Below are 19,304 nucleotides of genomic sequence, written 5' to 3' on the forward strand. Positions count from 1 at the left end.
ACTTTCTCAACATCATCTTTTAGGATTTGAAATAGATCAACTGGAATTCCATCACCCCCACCAGCTTTGTTCATAGTGATGCTTCCTAAGGCCCACTTGACTTCACATTCCAGGATGTCTAGGTGAGTGAGCACATCATCGTGGTTATTTAGGTAATGAAGATCTTTTTTGCATAGTTCTTCGGTGTATTCTTGCCACCTCTTCTTAATACTTTCTGCTTCTGTAAGGTCCATACCATTTCTGTCCTTTATTGTGCCCATCTTTGCAAGATCTTTGCCATCTTCACAGTAATGATTAATTATAGGAATTAATTAGCTGTTAATGTGAGCTCTATGAGGGCAGGGTCCTTCTTACCTTGTTCACGATTCTTTTCCAGCATCTAACGTAATGCTTTGCATGTAGTATATGTGCAAAAAAATGTCTGCTGAGATAATGAATAAATAAAAGAAAAAATACAAAGTTCACAGAGTAGAGCTGGGTAAGGCCACTTTCAGCTCCAGGATTTTCCATTTCAGTGATTCCTATTTTAGGGACAGAAACATAGACTTTGTCATTATTCATCATTTCCTTTGCTTTTACCCTTTCTGCAGTCAGACCCCCAATTCTGTTAACTGTTACTGAAAAATGTATCTTGGATGGCTTCTTCTTCAATATCCTGTCATCTCCTGTAAGAGCTTCCTGTTTCTCCTCTCACCTCTCCAGCCTCCTGTAAGAACTATTCTCTATTTGTCTAAAGCTGTGGTTCTTGAATCCAGCTGGAAGAATCATCATCTTCCAGGGATCCTACTGAAAATATACCCCCAGAGGTCTGATCAGTGGGTCTGGAATGAGGTTTGGGAATGTGTACTTTTTGCAGAGCTCACAGGTAAGTCTGACGTGCTTGCTGTTTTCGTGCACAGGCTTATCAGGACCCTTGACCTTGCTCAAACACCTCCCTTGATTACTTGCTCCAGCACTGCCTTTCACACTTTTCAACCAAGTGAAATTCTAGGGTTTGGTCTGTTACCCAAAGTGGCTTCTGAAAGCTTGAAGTGTCTCATTTTATCTAAAGCCAAACAAATTTCTAATATCATCCATAACATACCTGAATAAACACACTCCCCCACCAAAAAAATCTTTGTGCAGTGGACTTGCAGAGACATACCGTGTTTTTCTCAAGGTTTTGTCCCTAACCCCACCCTGCCTTCCACCATGGACTCCCAGGGTATGCGTACTCTAGCCCGAGAGGACAAACCTACAATAAATGTACCAAGCACACAGTGCCAGCAGAGAAATGGATCTGGACACAGAAGCAGAAATACCATGTCCTAGTGAATGGCTCAGCCACTCACTTCTGCAACACAGGTACATACATTTTTATAAGGCTTTTAACTTCTAGAAACCTTTTCACATTTGCCAATTGTGTCCATTCCCACGTAGTGTCGGGGTTGTTCATCAGAGGGCTTCCTTTAGAGCTGGGGCAACTCTGGCAGTCATACAGTTTCTCTCACTCAGCAGTCATCCACAGCGTGGTCACTCTGGGCCAGAAGGAACCTGTGTAACAGCAGGGATATTCAAACAGAGAACTAACCACTAAAATCCTTTCTCTAGGACCCTTTCAGCCTTGAGATTCTCTTCAATAACTTAACTCTGGTAAAGCCTTGTGAATTGGTCAGCTGAGACATTCTCCCAGTTAGACAGATGCAAAAACTGAGGTTAAAAAGATGCCTCTGCTTTCCCCTCTCCCTGAAAGACAGCGCTCAGCATCACCTCCATGAAAATGATCTGCCACATCCTCCCTGGACCTTCCCTCTGACTTTAGGTTACCACCACCCTCCTCAGTTTCAGTTCTTAGAATACCGTATTGTACTAACTTAAATGCCTCCTCTGTGTATATATGAAGCCTGTGCTGTGAGACTGTCTCTACATCTTATTTCCAGGGTCTAGCACATAACAGATGTTTAATAATAATTGCCAACTGAGCACTCACCATGAGTCAGGCAGTTTACATATGTACATTGAGCCATTTAATCCTCTCAACAATCATGAAGCTGATGCAGTTTGACTTTCATGTGTATAAAATATGCCATTAATTTTATTGAGGGAGAAATTCCATCCAAAAATGTTGCCAGCAGTTGTGAGGGGAGAGTATTTGTACAATGTGTAGTTTCTATTTTTTAAAATCACAGCTAGGGCATGTATATGAATTAGAAAGATGTCAATACAACTTTGTGTTAAAAATTTTGTAGTTTATGGCAAAATCTGGTTCTGTGGTAGACTGATAAGTACAGTTCCTGTGAAAGCATGTTTGTGGCCCATGTCAGTGTGTGAATGCACAATAATTTGAAGGTTTTGATATATTTGTGATATTTATCTTCCCTGAGCCCTGCAGTCTCATCACCACCACACCTCCCAACAGAATTTGATGGGAATGTTCATCATGACTTTGCCATTGGTTGCATTTTCAGTTTATTTACTGTAATTTATTTTCAGTACCTACTTTAAAATGTGTCATACGTGTATTTTTTTTTAAATATCCCAATTTTACAGATGAAAAGACGTAAGGCCTAGACAGGTCAATTTATATACCCAGCTCTGCCCACCTCCAAACCTAAGTTTTTTACCATGCTCGCCACTGCTTGTCCAGTGGAGAGAGGCATTCCCAGGTCTATTACGTGAAGGACTTGCCAGATAAGCCACAAAGACTTAATAGGTGAAGATTTCAAGGTGGGAAGCAGGGGAGGGAAAGGGAATCTAAACAGTTCCAGGAGGGACAGCTTCCATCAGTGAATGGTACAGCCAGGCAGCTGGTATGAGACTTTATTTCTTACCCTTCACACTCCTCCCACTATGGCCCTTGTAGTTCTGGTGTTTAGAATTCAAGAAACATTCATCCTCCTGGAACTGGCAAAGATCCTGCCCCAGGAGGGCCCAGGCAGGGTTTTGTCCTCCACCTAAAATTCCATTCGGGGAATCCCAGCCACACCCCAAGTGGGGGTGGAGGTGCAGAGCTTGACTGCCCTAATTCTTCTCCCTGCACAGCTGTCAGGCTGCAGAGGGGGCAGAATGTGGCACCACATTGCAGTCATTCCAGCTCTGGGGAATTTACTGACAGAACGTCCCACAGGAGGCAAGCTAAGGGCTTTTTATAGCCCTCTAAGAACCTAGGGGAAAACTCATCTCCTGAGAGGGGATAAGTGGGGCACGTGTCTTTTCTGGGCACCATTCCCTCAATCATGCAATCTCAGATGCCCACAGTCCAAATCAGGGTAAGGGTTATGGCTAAGTGAGCAGTGTGGAGTGCTGAAAGCATGTTCGCTGACCAAGGTACAGGGATCCTGACTTGAACCTCCTCCTTGGGCTTCAGTTTCTTCACCTGTCAGGTCGAGGTGTTTATTACAGCATGGGTAGCAGTACACCTTGGCTGTTAGACCAAATCCAGACCCCCACATCTTTTTGTAAATAAAGTTGTACTGGCCCACAGCCATGTCCATTCATTTTGTTTTGTCTAAGGCTGCTTTTTTGCCAAAAGAGCAGAGTTGAGTAGTTGCAACAGAGGCCCACATGTGGCCTGAAAAGCCTAAAATATGTACTATCTGGTCTTTTACACAAAAAGTTTGCCAACCCCTGAATTAATCTGTCGAGTTTGGGAGTGTCTGCCTAGAGTACTGTGGTGAGAAAGATTCTGAGGGTGTGTCCAGGCCGAGGAATGAAGCCCTGTCCTCAGATCATTCAAGAGTACGTACTCAAGACTAATATTTGGAAAGGCCCCAGAATGCCATTTACCAGTGTTTTTCAAACTGCATTTAGCCTCAGAATCCTTCTGCAAATAAAATCTTAAACAAAGAGTTGCTTTGGGGGAAGTAGGAATGAAAATACTGAGTACAGTCCACTCCATCTTCCTACTCCCAAGGCAGCCCCCAAAGAAGCCTCCCAGACCCCAGAGCTCCATCTGCAGAACATTTGAAAACCGCCTGTCTAATCTTATGCCTCTCACTTTACAGCCGGGGAAACGGAGGCTCAAGGGGTGGTGTCGCGCCTCAGATCACATGAGGGACTCCCAGTCAGCTTTCCCCAGAACCACTGACTTGGTCAAGAGATGTCAGTGGAGCACAGAGTTCTGCTGGGGAGAAAGCCTGTCCACTGGCCTTGGGGGCCTCAGGGCTGCCACTGGTACATGACTGGCTTTACATGCCCTTGCTGACCCAGCAACCCCAGGGGTTCAGGGCTGGGACACCGCTGACACCTGCCTATGCTTCATGGTGATCTACTCAAGGCTTAGAAAACTTTTTTCTGAGACCACCAGAATCAAAAGAAAAAAATCAAAATTGAATTGGACCATATTCTTAAAAATATTTCATTGATACCAAACATACTTTTGAAAGAACATTGTAAATTTGCTACATCAATTTGTTCATTTTTTCTGTTTTCTTTTTTCAAAAAACTATTATTTAATAGATAAAATATCTTTAAATCAGTGAAATCTTAGAATGGAGAAATTATGATAATTTATACTAAGTCTTTCTTTTGAAGATGGAATCAGATTTATTCATTTGTAGAATAAATATTTATTCTTCCTGCCCATTCTTGTTGAAGAGTTTGCAAAGGGTAGATCCAGCCGACATGAAACCAAGTGGGATTTTTTTTTTTTTAAAGCTTTACTTGAAGCAAAAAGAAAACTGATCTAGGGGTGTGCTGGGAAGCCAGAGGGACCGATCGCATTTCCTCACCTCCAGCCAGCAACCAGCTCTAAGGGGTAACAGGGGGAAGCATAGGGTTCCTACACCCCAAACCTCCTAGTGAGGCAGAAAAACTAAGACTGTCACCAATGCCTGTGACATGAAGTCATATCTGGTTAGTGTCCATCAAAGAGAATACATAAAGGCTCAGAAGACTCAAGGGACACTTTTTAGCCAGGAACCTCAGAAACACTGGGGGATTAGCATTCTAAGTAGAGACAATGGCGAGTTGGAAGGGGAGAGGCACAGAAGCCGTGCTCAGAGCACAGGTTGGTCAGTGTGCCTACAGCCCAGAGAAGCAGGCAGAGGTAAATGGGGCCTCAAGAAGGGCTTTTTTCTCCAGGTCCACAACTGTGGCTGTGACTGGTAACTAATAATAGAGGCAGCATACTGTGGAAGCCGAGTGCACTGGCTGCGGTGTCAGGTTGCCAGGGTTTGAATCCCCTCTACTCCTTCTATTTAATACCGGGTCTCAGTTTCTTCAGCTAAAAATGGAGATAACAATCTCCTGTCTGACTATGGGGGACAATTGGATTTCTGCAAGAAAAGCAGTCAGCACGCAGGAAGCACACAATTAAAAAAAAAAAAGCCAATGTTTAAACAACACTTCTATAAATGATCTCCTTTCTTTAAATGATCACCTTTCTTTAAAAATCAGGATGGATTCCTCTCACTTCTTGCCTGCCCATCCTGGAAAGGGATGGAATTACAGAGGGAATAAACCACAGGGAGTATAGGGAGCATAGGAAGCTCTTTCATCATCTGAGTCACAAAGGAAACTGGTGTCTAGGCCCTGGGGAGCTCTGAAGCCGTGTGAGCAGGAGGGGGTTATGCTGTGTGTTGCCACTTGGGGAAAATTAAAGCTCACATTAGAGTAGAAAGGGAGAGATTAGAGAAAGGAGACCAGTTAGGAACTGCAGCAAATACTGCATGTGAGCAGCAAACTTCGTAAGACTACCTCACCTTCCTGTTTAAGAACAGAAAAACAGAAAACTTCACACTCTATCCACTTTCAAAGAGAGCATGTAGAATTGTTGATCTCATGGGAGAGCAGAGGAGACATCTGTCCAGGGTTCTTCAAGACTCAAGACAGTCATTCTCGGGACCTTTAAGCATCATTTTCTCAATCTCACCCCCAGCTCTGGAGGCAGGAAATCACTCTGGGCATCTCCCAAAGCCTCCCAGGGGTGGCTCGGCTCCCTGTGGGCTGCATTCACAGGGGCCTGGCCCAGAACATGATCCAAGGTTAGCACTGGAAGGCTTTTGCAAGCAAGGGGAAGGAAGGAAGGAAGAGAGGGAAGAGGATGGACTTACCACCTGGGCAGCAGGCAGGGTGGCCATTCTGAGCAGAACCTTTAGCCTCCCACCTAGAATATCTAGACTAAACTCTGGGAGATACCTGAATCCCCTGTGATTACTAACATCAACAACATTAATAGTAACAACCAACCTTTGTAGGAGGTCTCATATGTGCTTGGCACAGAGCTTAGCACTTTTTCTACGTTATCTCCCTTTCTGCTCACCACAACCTTCCGACATGAGTGGTCTTATTACCTCTGCCTCACAGATGAGAAAACTGATGTCACCTGCCCGGGGTCGCTGGGCTACGAAGGACAAACCCCAGGTGTGATTCTGTGTGCTTCTCACCATAGTCACCGGTGTCACAATTACCCACTATACTAACTCACCCCCACCTTCCTGCCAAGAGGCAGTCCACCAAGCCTCAGCCCCTCTTGGAAGGGATAGCTGGCTCTCTTCTTAGTTCAAATTTCTGGAAAGTTCCTACATATAGTGGACCTAATAATATGGTCTGGGAGCTGCCACCGCTGGTCTGGACTGTCCTCCAGAGCCCAAGGGAACAAGTCTGCCTCCTCTTGCCTCTTCCCCCATCGCTGTAAGCCTTTCTGCTCTTGGAGAAGGCTGTCACAGGCAGAATTAGCAGCCCTCTGCCTAACCTGTGGTTGTTCCTCTGAATTCTGGGCTGTTAGTTAATCTCTCTGCAGTGCATGTGCTTTGTGCCCATTACGGTACTGGGCACCAGGGAGCAGCAGCAGATATTAAATCAGGCAGCATCTCTACTCTCACAGTTCACACTTTAATGGAGGTCATTGAACAAACTGTCTGCCCTGGAGGCTCTTAACAGGTAACCTCACTTGTCCAGAAGAGCAGGACAGGCCTCCTGGAGGAAGTGGCCTCTAAACTAATTCTCAAAGAATAAATGGGCACCATCTAGGGAATAGGGGAGAGTTTAAATAATGACATTAGTCAGTTTGGTATGTGTCAGGAACTGTTCTAAGCAGTTCATACAACACCTCACTGGACCCTCATGACAGCCCTGTAAGATGTAATTATTATTATTATCCCCATTATTCAGATGTGGAGACTCAGAAAAGTGAAGTAACCTGCCCGGGGTCATATAGTATAGTAGCTGGAGAACAAGACATGCAAAGGAAACACCACGAGCAAACAGTAGTGGGGTGGGGGCTCAGATATTGAAAATAGGTAATAAATAGTAAAAAAAAAAAAAAAAAAAAGTTTTTAAACTCTACTGAACAGAACAAAGATAAATACACTGTTCCCATTAGTGCAGCCTGAGGCCTCTGTTGATAATTTTATAATTCTTTAATCACACGAAGGTTTCTATGGGCTGATTGTCAACCTAACCCTTGCTTTTCTGAATAGGGATGCTCATGTCTTGAATCCTACACACATTCTGTTGTTTGATTGAGGGAAAGGTGGAGCAGATGACACACATGTGATCATTAATGTGATCATTAATCACAACATACCAATTTATAAAAACTTCTGTTTACAGACTGTTTACTATCACTTTCCACAGATACTGTCAGGTTTGAGTCTCACAACAGGCCTAAGAGATAGAGCAGTTACCATCACTCCACTTTAATGCTGAGGACATAGAGGCAACTTGCCGGAGCCCACACAACCAGTAAGCATGGAGCTTGAGCCCTAGGTTTTTGGCTCCAACTCCTGTGTTTTCCCCTCTACACCAAAACACAGCGAACAGTGAAGGCCAGAAAGATGTGAACCTGGCACCTATGACCTCCAGCAAGCTCTTCAGCCTCTCTAGGCCTTAGTTTCTTGTCAGTAAAACTGAGATAAGAAGAGCTCCTACCATATGCAGTTGCTGCAAAGATGAAATAAACATAATAGGCACAGAGTGTTAGCCATGGAGAATATCCTCACAATGGAGTATCATACAGCACAATAAATGAACACAATGACAGGCAACGATATGGATAAATCTTAGCAGTATCACAGTAAGAAAAAAGTCACAAAAAGTTACCAATAACATTATGCCCTTTTAATAAAGTTTCAGTTCAGTTCAGTCTCTCAGTCCTGTCCGACTCTTTGTGACCCCATGAATCGCAGCACGCCAGGCCTCCCTGTCCATCACCAACTCCTGGAGTTTACCCAAACCCATGTCCATTGAGTCAGTGATGCCATCCAATCATTTATCCTCTGTCATCCCCTTCTTCTCCTGCCCTCAATCCTTCCCAGCATCAGGGTCTTTTCAAATGAGCCACCTCTTCACATCAGGCGGCCAAAGTACTGGAGTTTCAGCTTCAACATCAGTCCTTCCAATGAACACCCAGGACTGATCTCCTTTAGGATGGACTGGTTGGATCTCCTTGCTGTCCAAGGGACTCTCAAGAGTCTTCTCCAACACCACAGTTCAAAAGCATCAATTCTTCGGCACTCGGCTTTCTTCACAGTCCAACTCTCACATCCATACATGACCACTGGAGAAACCATAGCCTTGACCAGACGGACCTGTGTTGGCAAAGTAATGTCTCTGCTTTTTAACATGCTATCTAGGTTGGTCATAACTTTCCTTCCAAGGAGTAAGCGTCTTTTAATTTCATGGCTGCAATCACCATCTGTAGTGATTTTGGAGCCCCCAAAAATAAAATGTGACACTGTTTCCACTGTTTCCCCATCTATTTCCCATGAAATGATGGGACCAGATGCCATGATCTTAGTTTTCTGAATGTTGAGCTTTAAGCCAACTTTTTCACTCTCCTCTTTCACTTTTATCAAGAGCCTTTTTAGTTCCTCTTCACTTTCTGCCATAAGGGTGGTTCATCTGCATACCTGAGGTTATTGATATTTCTCCCGGCTTTTATAACAACTAAAATTTTTTAATTTTTATTAGTTGCAATCTATAAGGGAAAACAAGGATGTGGTGAATACAGCATTCAGGATGACAGACTGCAAAGGGTAAGCAGAAGCATGAGATCATAGTTAGATGTATGATATTGTCTAGATCCAGGATTCCGCTTTGAATGGTGGACTTGTGGGTACTTACTACATTAGCAAAAATAACTGATTACATAAATAAATAAAAATGAAGCATGCATGGACCAATGATGACAGTATCTCACGAAACAACGATTAGGATTAATCCAATTTTTGTCCACTTGAGGTCCTAATTTATTAAAGAAATGTAAGTGCTAGGCCCACTTTGTAAAATGTGTTCAATAAACGTTCGCTGTCATCGTTGACTATCTTTATTATTATCAGCATTATTCGCAAACCCCTAGCCAGACATCCTCAGTGTCTGTTGCAGGCAACTGTAAGATAGCTTCTCAAACTCAAACTTCTCAGAATGGCAAGCCCAGCTCCATCTAGGCCTCAGACCAGGCACCCATCCTATGAAGGGACACTAGTGGGGAGTGGTCATGAGTGGCTCACTGGTGGTTCTACCAAGCTTCAGAGATAGGGAACCTCTTTTAGAAGAAGGTGGCCAGAAAGAATTATGATGCGACAGTTAGGAGTCTAGGCCCTAGACTTAGGTCTAGGTTCTTTTTGCCATGTGCCTTTAAACAAACAATTGAGCCTCTGAGCCTCACTTGGTTTATGTATAAAACAGAGGGTGAGAACAGTAACTCCTCACAGGGCCATTATGAGAATTAAATGAGGTAATCCATGCAAAATGCTTAGCATAACATCTGGAACATCACTTAAGAGCTCAAAAACACCCCCTGCCTTTATCATCCGGTATCCCAGGCCACCCCATTCAGTGAAGGAGACGGTAGGGACTTCCACCAAGCGGAAACAGCTGCCATCTTGTGTGTGAGGGCTGAGCATGTGTGTGTCACAGTTTTCCACTTCCTCCTGGAACCATTTCCTTTGTGAGCCAAACAGGGAGGAATCTGCACACAAAGGAACAATTCTGGGAGAATCCAGCCCCACTGCCAAAAGCTATTTCCTTGCCCCACCCCACTCTTGTCTGGAAATGTCTTAATGAGGGGGAACTACCACTTCCCTGGCCATCCAGGGCTGAGAAACAAGGTGTTCAGAATGAGAGCTGTCCTGGTGGATGACAAGACATGGGCAGAGCTGCTGCTCAAAAGGCCATTAAGATGCAGGGCTTCCATGAGCTTGTCACCCTGGCCCACCTCCCAGAACACAGTCACCCCAAAACATCCCCACAACCTGCTTCCCCACTGACCTGCCACCTCCCTGACCTTTTACCTTCCTGAAACAAGAGTACATCACAGAACTGTGCCACAGAGGATCCCCAGTAAGAATCCCCACAGTTTACAAACCCTTACCCCACCATTGCCCATTTCCCCTCCCACAAAGGATTCCCACACACAAGGATTCTAAATCCCTTCTTCCAGAACAGGAAGATGATGCTCTGAGGGGCTGATTTACCCAATTCCACACTAGCAAGTGGGAGGAGTCAGAACCCAAACCAGATACTCTCCTCAGGTCAGTTCAGTCGGTCAGCCGTGTCCGACTTTGCAACCCCATCGACTGCAGCATGCCAGGCTTCCCTGTCCATCACGAATTCCCAGAGCCTACTCAAACTCATGTCCATCGCATCAGTGATGCCATCCAACCATCTCATCCTCTGTCATCCCCTTCTCCTCTTGCCTTCAGTCTTTCCCAGCATCAGGGTCTTTTCCAAAGAGTCGGTTCTCCTACCAAATCCCAGATCCTCCACTCTTCTTTTCCACCTCCCTCAGGATTCTGGGCTTCTCTCCCAAGGAGTCAAACTGTACTATTCTCTTCAGCATAAAGGATATTCTGTTTCCTGCATAAGCTGTAATTATCACACACAAAAGCCTTTCAAGGTGACCTCGACAACCCTCTGCCTGCCTCACACAGGAGCTATATTTAACTCCTGGAAAGCAGTCAGCACAAGGCATTGGCTTTGCAGCTGGGTTTCTTTGCTGCTCCTTTTCTATTCTTTCCCAGCCCACATGAACCACGGTCTTCCCTGTATGCTCTAGGACAACAGGATGTATTTGTTTTAGTGATCAACAATGCTAGTCCAACCAGTGAGGTCCCCTCCAACGTCCTGCCCACTGTTTGGCCTTCATTTGGACTCCGTGAAGTGCTTGTAAATTCAGAGGAAGGAAGTGAGACATCTTCATGGCCCCAGATGGGTAGATCTGCAATAACTTGGAAGAAACTGGGCAGAGGAATGAAGCATTTCTGTACCCATGAAGTGAGGGGTCAATTCCCTCAGCCTCACCTGTGTGGCTGGGGGCCTCTCTGCAGAGTTAATGCAGGACTTAGCATAGATGCACGCAGCATTCTGAAGGAGCACTGGGAGAGGCATCTCCAAATGGCCTCAGGATTCTTCCCATTCTGCAGTCCTCAGTTCCCACATCTGTAAGAATTAAGTTATGAATTTCATTAAGAATTTACCAAAATTCATAATTTAATTATGTAAAGAACACATGTAAATCGCTTAAAGCAGGGTATAACATATAATAGTAAAGGAAGAATAATGTAAACAGCTAACATGTACTGAGTATTTACTGTGTGCCAGACACTGTTTTAGGCACATTCTCACTGTACTAGGGCTCACTGTTGAGGTAGATAAGCTTCACAGGTCACAATGATGTACATCAGGCAGTTATGTAATTATCCCAAAGGTATACAGCTAGAAAACGGGAATAAGACTTGAACTCACATAGTTCCTGTATTAATGTTACTATGTTAGGATTAAAATCCACAAACTACAAAACATGCATCGCTAAACCAACTGGAAACCATATTCACACGAGGGGTACAAGTTCAAACAAACAGGGTTTGGGGAGCTTAGCCACATGAGAAATTGGGCTTCTGCTCCCTTTTGTACCCTGGGCTTTTTGCTACCTGTTGTTTTTTTTTTCTTTCAAGCATCTTTTTTATTATCCTGAGTCACCATGAGACCAAACATGGTTAACTAGACATTAACTAGCTGTCAGTGTTATTTAGTCGCTCAGTCGTGTCCAATTCTTTGCAACCCCCTGGACTGCAGCACACCCAGGTTTCCCTGTCCTTCACCATCTCCTGGAGCTTGCTCAAACTCATGTCCATCGAGTTGGTGATGCCATCCAACCATCTCATCCTCTGTCGTCCCCTTCTCCTCCTGCCTTCAATCTTTCCCAGCATCAGGCTCTTTTCCAATGAGTCAGCTCTTCGCATCAGGTGACCAAAGTATTAGAGTTTCAGCATCAGTCCTTCCAGTGAATGTTCAGAATTGATCTCCTTTAGAATTGACTGGTTTGATCCCCTTGCAGTCCAAGGGACTCTCAAGAGTTGTCTCCAACACCACAGTTCAGAAGCATCGGTTCTTCAGCACTCAGCCTTTCTTATGGTCCAGCTCTCATATCCATACATGACTACTGGAAAAACCATAGCTTTGACTACACAGACCTTTGTTGGCAAAGTAATGTCTCTGCTTTTAAATTTGCTGTCTAGGTTTGTCATAGCTTTTGTCTAACTAGCTGTTGGACTTTACCAACTCTTAAGAAAACTTTGCTTCAAGAATTTACTCATTCCACAAATACTTAAGCATGTATTCTATGTCAGGCACTAGCAAAAGCTTGCCCTATTCTTACCCTCAAGAAGTTAAGGCTCAAGTGGGGGAAACAGATGCTAATCAGAGATATACCAGATGCTAATAAGAGATATACGTATTTAAATACAGCCATCCTCTGGGGTCTGCAGGGAATTGGTTCCAGGACCTTCACCAACACCAAAATCCTCAGATACTCAATTCCCTCACAGTCAGTCCCATGGGTTCTGCATCCTCAAGTTTTTCATCCAGGGATCCATCCAGAGAGCCAGTGAAAAGTGTAACATTTCACCACAAGAAGTACCACAGGGAGAGTGATGCTATGACAGCATAAAATAGAGGGAGTGTATGTGGTCAGGAGGACAGTGAAGGTCTGTGAGAAAGTCATGAGTGAGTAGAGGGCTGGAGGGGGCCATTACTGGTTAGGAGGAGAAGGGAATTCTGACAGGAAGAGAGAACCACATATGCAGAGACCTGGGGTTAAGAGGCTGAGGAACAGAGCAGAAAGCAGCCTGGAGAAAGGTCTGTCTGGAAGGGCATGCAGGGTTGGAAGGCCACAGAAAAGTCTCCTCTTTCCTTCCTTCCTCCTACCCAACTGTTGAGACCACCTCTACTAAGTATACTGCTTTCCTTTCTAAGGTGAGTTAACTCCCCACTGCTATAATGGGTCATACCTCATTGACATGCTAGGCTGTTAAAACAGTTTACTAAATGTCATCTCTAACATCATAAAACCACATTCCGACAACTCTTCCTATTTTTCATTTTTCAACCACATTGTTTGCATTTTCTCTGACTTTGATAACAAAGAAGTATGAGTTGTTTTTGTCCTAAAGAGGCTTGTCAAGTAGTGAAGTGGGGAAAAGAGAAATTGGTTTCCTCCTACTGCTTTGCATTTAATGAGATTATAACTTGCAAGCTGTTTCCAAGCATTTTTGTAAATTTCAGAGACTAAAAGGTGCCCGGCAATGAGATCACAAGTCAAAGAGCCCACCAGCTGACTAGGTAGGAACCCAAACAGGGTTTCTTATTCCTGTGGCTTGCTGAAGATGTGTTATTTACTTGCTTTTTGTCATGGAAATTAGACCTTTTACCTTTCAGATCTCTAAATAAATCTGACCTTCTTTGCACTGGGAGCCCATACTGGTTGTAATGGAGGCCTTTTGCTTCAAGGTTTCACTTAGACTGCACCAGGGATGCAGTCCTGGGAACAGGTGGCAGTGCTTTTTGCCTGTGGCTTAAATTTCTGCTCTCTACCACCTCATACTGTTTTCACTTAGGTGGGGAGGGTGGAGGAGCAGACAGAAAACTGATCTTAGTCTTAGTTGGGTATTCACCAGGAACAATAAGCACAGAGTGGTATAACCTTAGATAAATTTTTAAGTAGGTTTCTAATTTTATTTGACAAACTTTTTTGCATCCCTGTGAACAGTTATCAACTCGGATTTCTATGCCCCCTCTCTGTCCCACCTGGTTAAAAAAAAAAAAAATGAAGACTTATAACAATGATTAGACTACTTCTCCCTGGTTTTTCTTGATTGGAATTCACTGTATCTCCCTAAGGCTCAACTAAACCAAACAAGATCAATGAAATGTATTTATGGTTCTAAGTAAAATCTAATCATAAAAGGAAACCTTGTCCTGATGCCCCGTCTGCCCACAGACACCAGAGATGACCTGGACCAGGAGCAAAGATGGGAGGTGGGTGGGGTAGGAACTAGTGGAGATTTTTCCTGGGATGGCAGGGACAGGATTCTGGGCTGTATCACTGCCCCTCCAGCTGAAAGATGCTGGCCCTCCACATGGCATGGAGGGAGTCCTTGGGAGGGGAGCACTCTGAGAAAAGGGGCTCTGCTGCTACTGCTAAGTCGCTTCAGTCGTGTCCGACTCTGTGAGACCCCATAGACAGCAGCCCACCAGGCTCCCCTGTCCCTGGGATTCTCCAGGCAAGAACACTGGAGTGGGTTGCCATTTCCTTCTCCAATGCATGAAAGTGAAAAGTGAAAGTGAAGTCGCTCAGTCGTGTCCGACTCTTAGTGACCCCATGGACTGTGGCCTACCAGGCTCCTCCGTCTATGGGATTTTCCAGGCAAGAGTACTGGAGTGGGGTGCCATTGCCTTCTCCAAAAGGGGCTCTACCACCTCCAACTGCCATAACCACACACGCTCAGTGTCAGGCCCCGGGCCATGAACAGTCCATGTGGGGAGGAGGGTGCTTACAGAATCCCACAATGTCCTCCTGCCCTGAGAACTCCCTTCCCTTGTGCCTAGCACACCTGAATCTGTGTCCTCCTGCCCTGAGAACTCCCTTCCCTTGTGCCTAGCACACCTGAATCTGTTGGGGAGTTACACAAATGAAGAGAATGCCATTGAGATCACTGAGCACCATATGTATCTTTTTATTTCATCTCTATAGCAATCATGCGCAGAAGCTACTGTTTTACCCCCACTGTTTACAGATGAAGAATTGAATGCTAAGGAAAGTTAAGACGTTTCCCCAAGCAGAAAATGGCAGAGCTGGGTGGGGGCCCAGATTTTGTATACCCTGAGCTCTCAGCCACTCTTCTATGACATACAAGCATCAAACCTAGTGTAAATCTAACACTAGATATTCTTATTTTCAATTAGTTGTGTGACTGTAGCTAAGTCACATAAACTCTTGAACCCTCACATTCCACATCTTTAAAATCAGAGTGTTAGACTGGGTCATCAAAATATTCAATGAATGGATGCTTGTTGGGCATCTACTGTGATTGAGGCACAGATTAAGACATGTCCTCACAAAGTCTGTTACCACAACTATAGCAAATCTGTCACTAAATACTATCTGGTCAATACTCTGGATGTGCACAATTCTGGGGAATATTAGGAAGCAGCAACAACAATAATGTGGCCCTGTTGATGGCTCCAGGCACAGCACCGAACAAAGTGCCCTGCAAGCATAATCTTAACCTAGTTACCCCAGCCTAGGAGGCTGGGACCCCAGTATTCTCACTTTACACATGAGAAAACCATGGCTCAGAGCTCTCTAATGTGCCCATCTTTGTACAACTCAGAAGTGGCAGCACAAGAAGTCCAGCTCAGAGGTCTTGCCCCAAAGTCCTAATCACTGTGCTCTCCCAAGCAAGACTTCATGTTCCAGCTAGTTACAGTCGTCTGCAGGGGCTCTTATTCCCACCTTCACTCAGTTGTTTCAGAAAGAGATGTCTAATGACAATTTTTTAAGGAAGAGGGAGGTCTTCCCACAGTCTGTATGTTCACGGACATGCCCTCTAGTAGGTTTTCTGGTGGCATATTTTTCAGAGGTTTAACCTTGGAATCACCTGGAATACTCCTTAAAAATGTAGATTCCTGGGTCCTAGTATAGAGCCTACTAAATGAGACTCTCAGATAGGAGGTCCAGCAAAACCCTGGGAGAGGTATGACCATTTGTCATAAGCATCATTATATGTATATGATTTCTCTCCAAATTAAACTCTTTGATAGCTTAAATCCTTGTGGTTTGAATTCTACGGTGTTAAAGACGAAGGTACTCTCAAAGGCACATCTGTATTCACCACACCTGAAAGCTAGCTTTGGGGGGAGAGTCCTTATTGTCTTTAAAGAACAGTTCAGTTCAGTTCAGTCGCTCAGTCGTGTCCGACTCTTTGCGACCCCATGAATGGCAGTACGCCAGGCCTCCCTGTCCATCACCAACTCCCGGAGTTCACTCAAACTCACATCCATCGAGTCAGTGATGCCATCCAGCCATCTCATCCTCTGGCGTCCCCTTCTCCTCCTGCCCACAATCCCTCCCAGCATCAGAGTCTTTTCCAATGAGTCAGCTCTTCGCATGAGGTGGCCAAAGTACTGGAGTTTCAGCTTTAGCATCATTCCTTCCAAAGAAATCCCAGGGCTGATCTCCTTCAGAATGGACTGGTTGGATCTCCTTGCTGTCCAAGGGACTCTCAAGAGTCTTCTCCAACACCACAGTTCAAAAGCATCAATTCTTCGGCGCTCAGCCTTCTTCACAGTCCAACTCTCACATCCATACATGACCACTGGAAAAACCATAGCCTTGACTAGACGAACCTTTGTTGGCAAAGTAATGTCTCTGCTTTTGAATATGCTATCTAGGTTGGTCATAACTTTCCTTCCAAGGAGTAAGCGTCTTTTAATTTCATGGCTGCAGTCACCATCTGCAGTGATTTTGGAGCCCCCAAAAATAAAGTCTGACACTGTTTCCACTGTTTCCCCATCTATTTCCCATGAAGTGATGGGACCAGATGCCATGATCTTACTTTTCTGAATGTTGAGCTTTAAGCCAACTTTTTCACTCTCCACTTTCACTTTCATCAAGAGGCTTTGAGTTCCTCTTCACTTTCTGCCATAAGGGTGGTGTCATCTGCATATCTGAGGTTATTGATATTTCTCCCGGCAATCTTGATTCCAGCTTGTGTTTCTTCCAGTCCAGCGTTTCTAATGATGTACTCTGCATATAAGTTAAATAAGCAGGGTGACAATATACAGCCTTGACATATACTCCTTTTCCTATTTGGAACCAGTCTGTTGTTCCATGTCCAGTTCTCACTGTTGCTTCCTGACCTGCATACAAATTTCTCAAGAGGCAGATCAGGTGGTCTGGTATTCCCATCTCTTTCAGAATTTTCCACAGTTTATTGTGATCCACACAGTCAAAGGCTTTGGCATAGTCAATAAAGCAGAAATAGATGTTTTTCTGGAACGCTCTTGCTTTTTCCATGATCCAGTGGATGTTGGCAATTTGATCTCTGGTTCCTCTGCCTTTTCTAAAACCAGCTTGAACATCAGGAAGTTCACGGTTCATGTATTGCTGAAGCCTGGCTTGGAGAATTTTGAGCATTACTTTACTAGTGTGTGAGATGAGTGCAATTGTGTGGTAGTTTGAGCATTCTTTGGCATTGCCTTTCTTTGGGACTGGAATGAAAACTGACCTTTTCCAGTCCTGTGGCCACTGCTGAGTTTTTCCAAATTTGTTGGCATATTGAGTGCAGCACTTTCACAGCATCATCTTTCAGGATTTGAAAGAGCTCAACTGGAATTCCATCACCTCCACTAGCTTTGTTCATAGTGATGCTTTCTAAGGCCCACTTGACTTCACATTCCAGGATGTCTGGCTCTAGGTCAGTGATCACACCATCATGATTATCTGGGTCGTGAAGATCTCTTTTGTACAGTTCTTCTGTGTATTCTTGCCATCTCTTCTTAATATCTTCTGCTTCTATTAGGTCCATACCATTTCTGTCCTTTATCGCGCCCATCTTTGCATGAAATGTTCCCTTGGTATCTCTAATTTTCTTGAAGACATCTCTAGTCTTTCCCATTCTGTTGTTTTCCTCTATTTCTTTGCATTGATCGCTGAGGAAGGCTTTCTTATCTCTTCTTGCTATTCTTTGGAACTCTGCCTTCAGATGCTTGTATCTTTCCTTTTCTCCTTTGCTTTTCGCTTCTCTTCTTTTCACAGCTATTTGTAAGGCCTCCCCAGACAGCCATTTTGCCTTTTTGCATTTCTTTTCCATGGGGATGGTCTTGATCCCTGTCTCCTGTACAATGTCACGAACCTCATTCCATAGTTCATCAGGCACTCTATCTATCAGATCTAGGACCTTAAATCTATTTCTCACTTCCACTGTATAATCATAAGGGATTTGATTTAGGTCATACCTGAATGGTCTAGTGGTTTTCCCTACTTTCTTCAATTTGAGTGTGAATTTGGCAATAAGGAGTTCACGATCTGAGCCACAGTCAGCTCCTGGTCTTGTTTTTGCTGACTATAGAGCTTCTCCATCTTTGGCTGCAAAGAATATAATCAGTCTGATTTTGGTGTTGACCATCTGGTGATGTCCATATGTACAGTGTTCTCTTGTGTTGTTGGAAGAGGTGTTTGTTATGATCAGTGCATTTTCTTGGCAAAACTCTATTACTGGCCAAAAGCTTTCTTGTAACCACTATGTAGAAGCTTCTCCCTGGGATGACATTCTGCTGGTAAGTCAGGTATAAGCTTGAATCACTTGTTTTTTTCCTCTGAGATCGACATAGTTAGGGCTCTAAAGTTCAGTGGGCTCAGTGGAGAAAGACCCACTGAGCAGGATCTCAGCCCCACAATAAGGGTCTCCCACTCATCCAGTGAGAGGACTTCCAGATAAAGACCCCCAGTGACCCAGCTCAGCAAGCAGGCTTTGAGGGGCCATCCGCCTCCTCCCTGCCCCAACCTGGCCTCCCTTTCTCTGAGCCCAAGTTCTCTGATAGAGGACTCAAGAGTCACAGGGAAATGGAAGCTTTGAAGTCAGAGAGCCTGACCTTACAACTTACTGGCTGGGTGACCTCAATTCTCTAAGCCTCTGCTTCCTCCCTCATAGAACACAGACACCTGTGTAGTTTGCAAGGATTAAATGAGATGATGTGTGTTAACTGCCCAGCATAATGGTAACTACTCAGCTCAGTGAATGGTTCTTGCCCACTAAAGCTACAGGCTGAGCTTTCTCCCAGGGCTCACGCTCCCTCCACCATCTGCTGCCCACCACTTCGTAACAGCCTCCAGAAACCAATGCCACCAGGATGAAGCAGCTCCTCACTCCCCATGTGCTACTCCCAGATTTACTCAGCTCCCTCCTTTGCTCTATTTGGATTTTTGTGATCACAGATCAGTTAAACGAAAAACACTTAGAAGTCAAGGGCCCATGTTAGAAATCCTATCGAGTACCAGGAAAAACAAAAGCAAAAAAAGGTGTTATAATGCTTGGGTACTT

At 44.5% G+C, this 19,304-nt stretch overlaps 1 protein-coding gene and 1 long non-coding RNA gene across 17 annotated transcripts in view; one reads left to right on the forward strand and one right to left on the reverse strand.

Annotated features, from left to right (window-relative positions):
• The window catches only part of LOC101903540 (uncharacterized), a 119,158-nt gene that overhangs the window by 49,690 nt on the left and 50,164 nt on the right, over positions 1 to 19,304 (reverse strand). For 10 of the 14 annotated variants that reach the window (XR_009495295.1, XR_009495294.1, XR_009495296.1 and 7 more), the window contains exons 3-5: positions 11,224 to 11,361; positions 1,353 to 1,533; positions 355 to 521 (exon numbers count right to left, since the gene is read on the reverse strand). This is a non-coding gene — a long non-coding RNA (uncharacterized lncRNA). The remainder of the gene's footprint in view (positions 1 to 354; positions 522 to 1,352; positions 1,534 to 11,223; positions 11,362 to 19,304) is intronic. The other 4 variants (XR_001500696.3, XR_001500698.3, XR_001500699.3 and 1 more) reach the window with 4 other exon arrangements.
• Positions 1 to 19,304, forward strand: part of AFAP1L1 (actin filament associated protein 1 like 1) — a 76,337-nt gene that overhangs the window by 9,400 nt on the left and 47,633 nt on the right. The window lies entirely within an intron of this gene.

Source organism: Bos taurus, chromosome 7, assembly GCF_002263795.3.
Source record: "Bos taurus isolate L1 Dominette 01449 registration number 42190680 breed Hereford chromosome 7, ARS-UCD2.0, whole genome shotgun sequence".
Lineage (NCBI taxonomy): Eukaryota > Metazoa > Chordata > Mammalia > Artiodactyla > Bovidae > Bos > Bos taurus.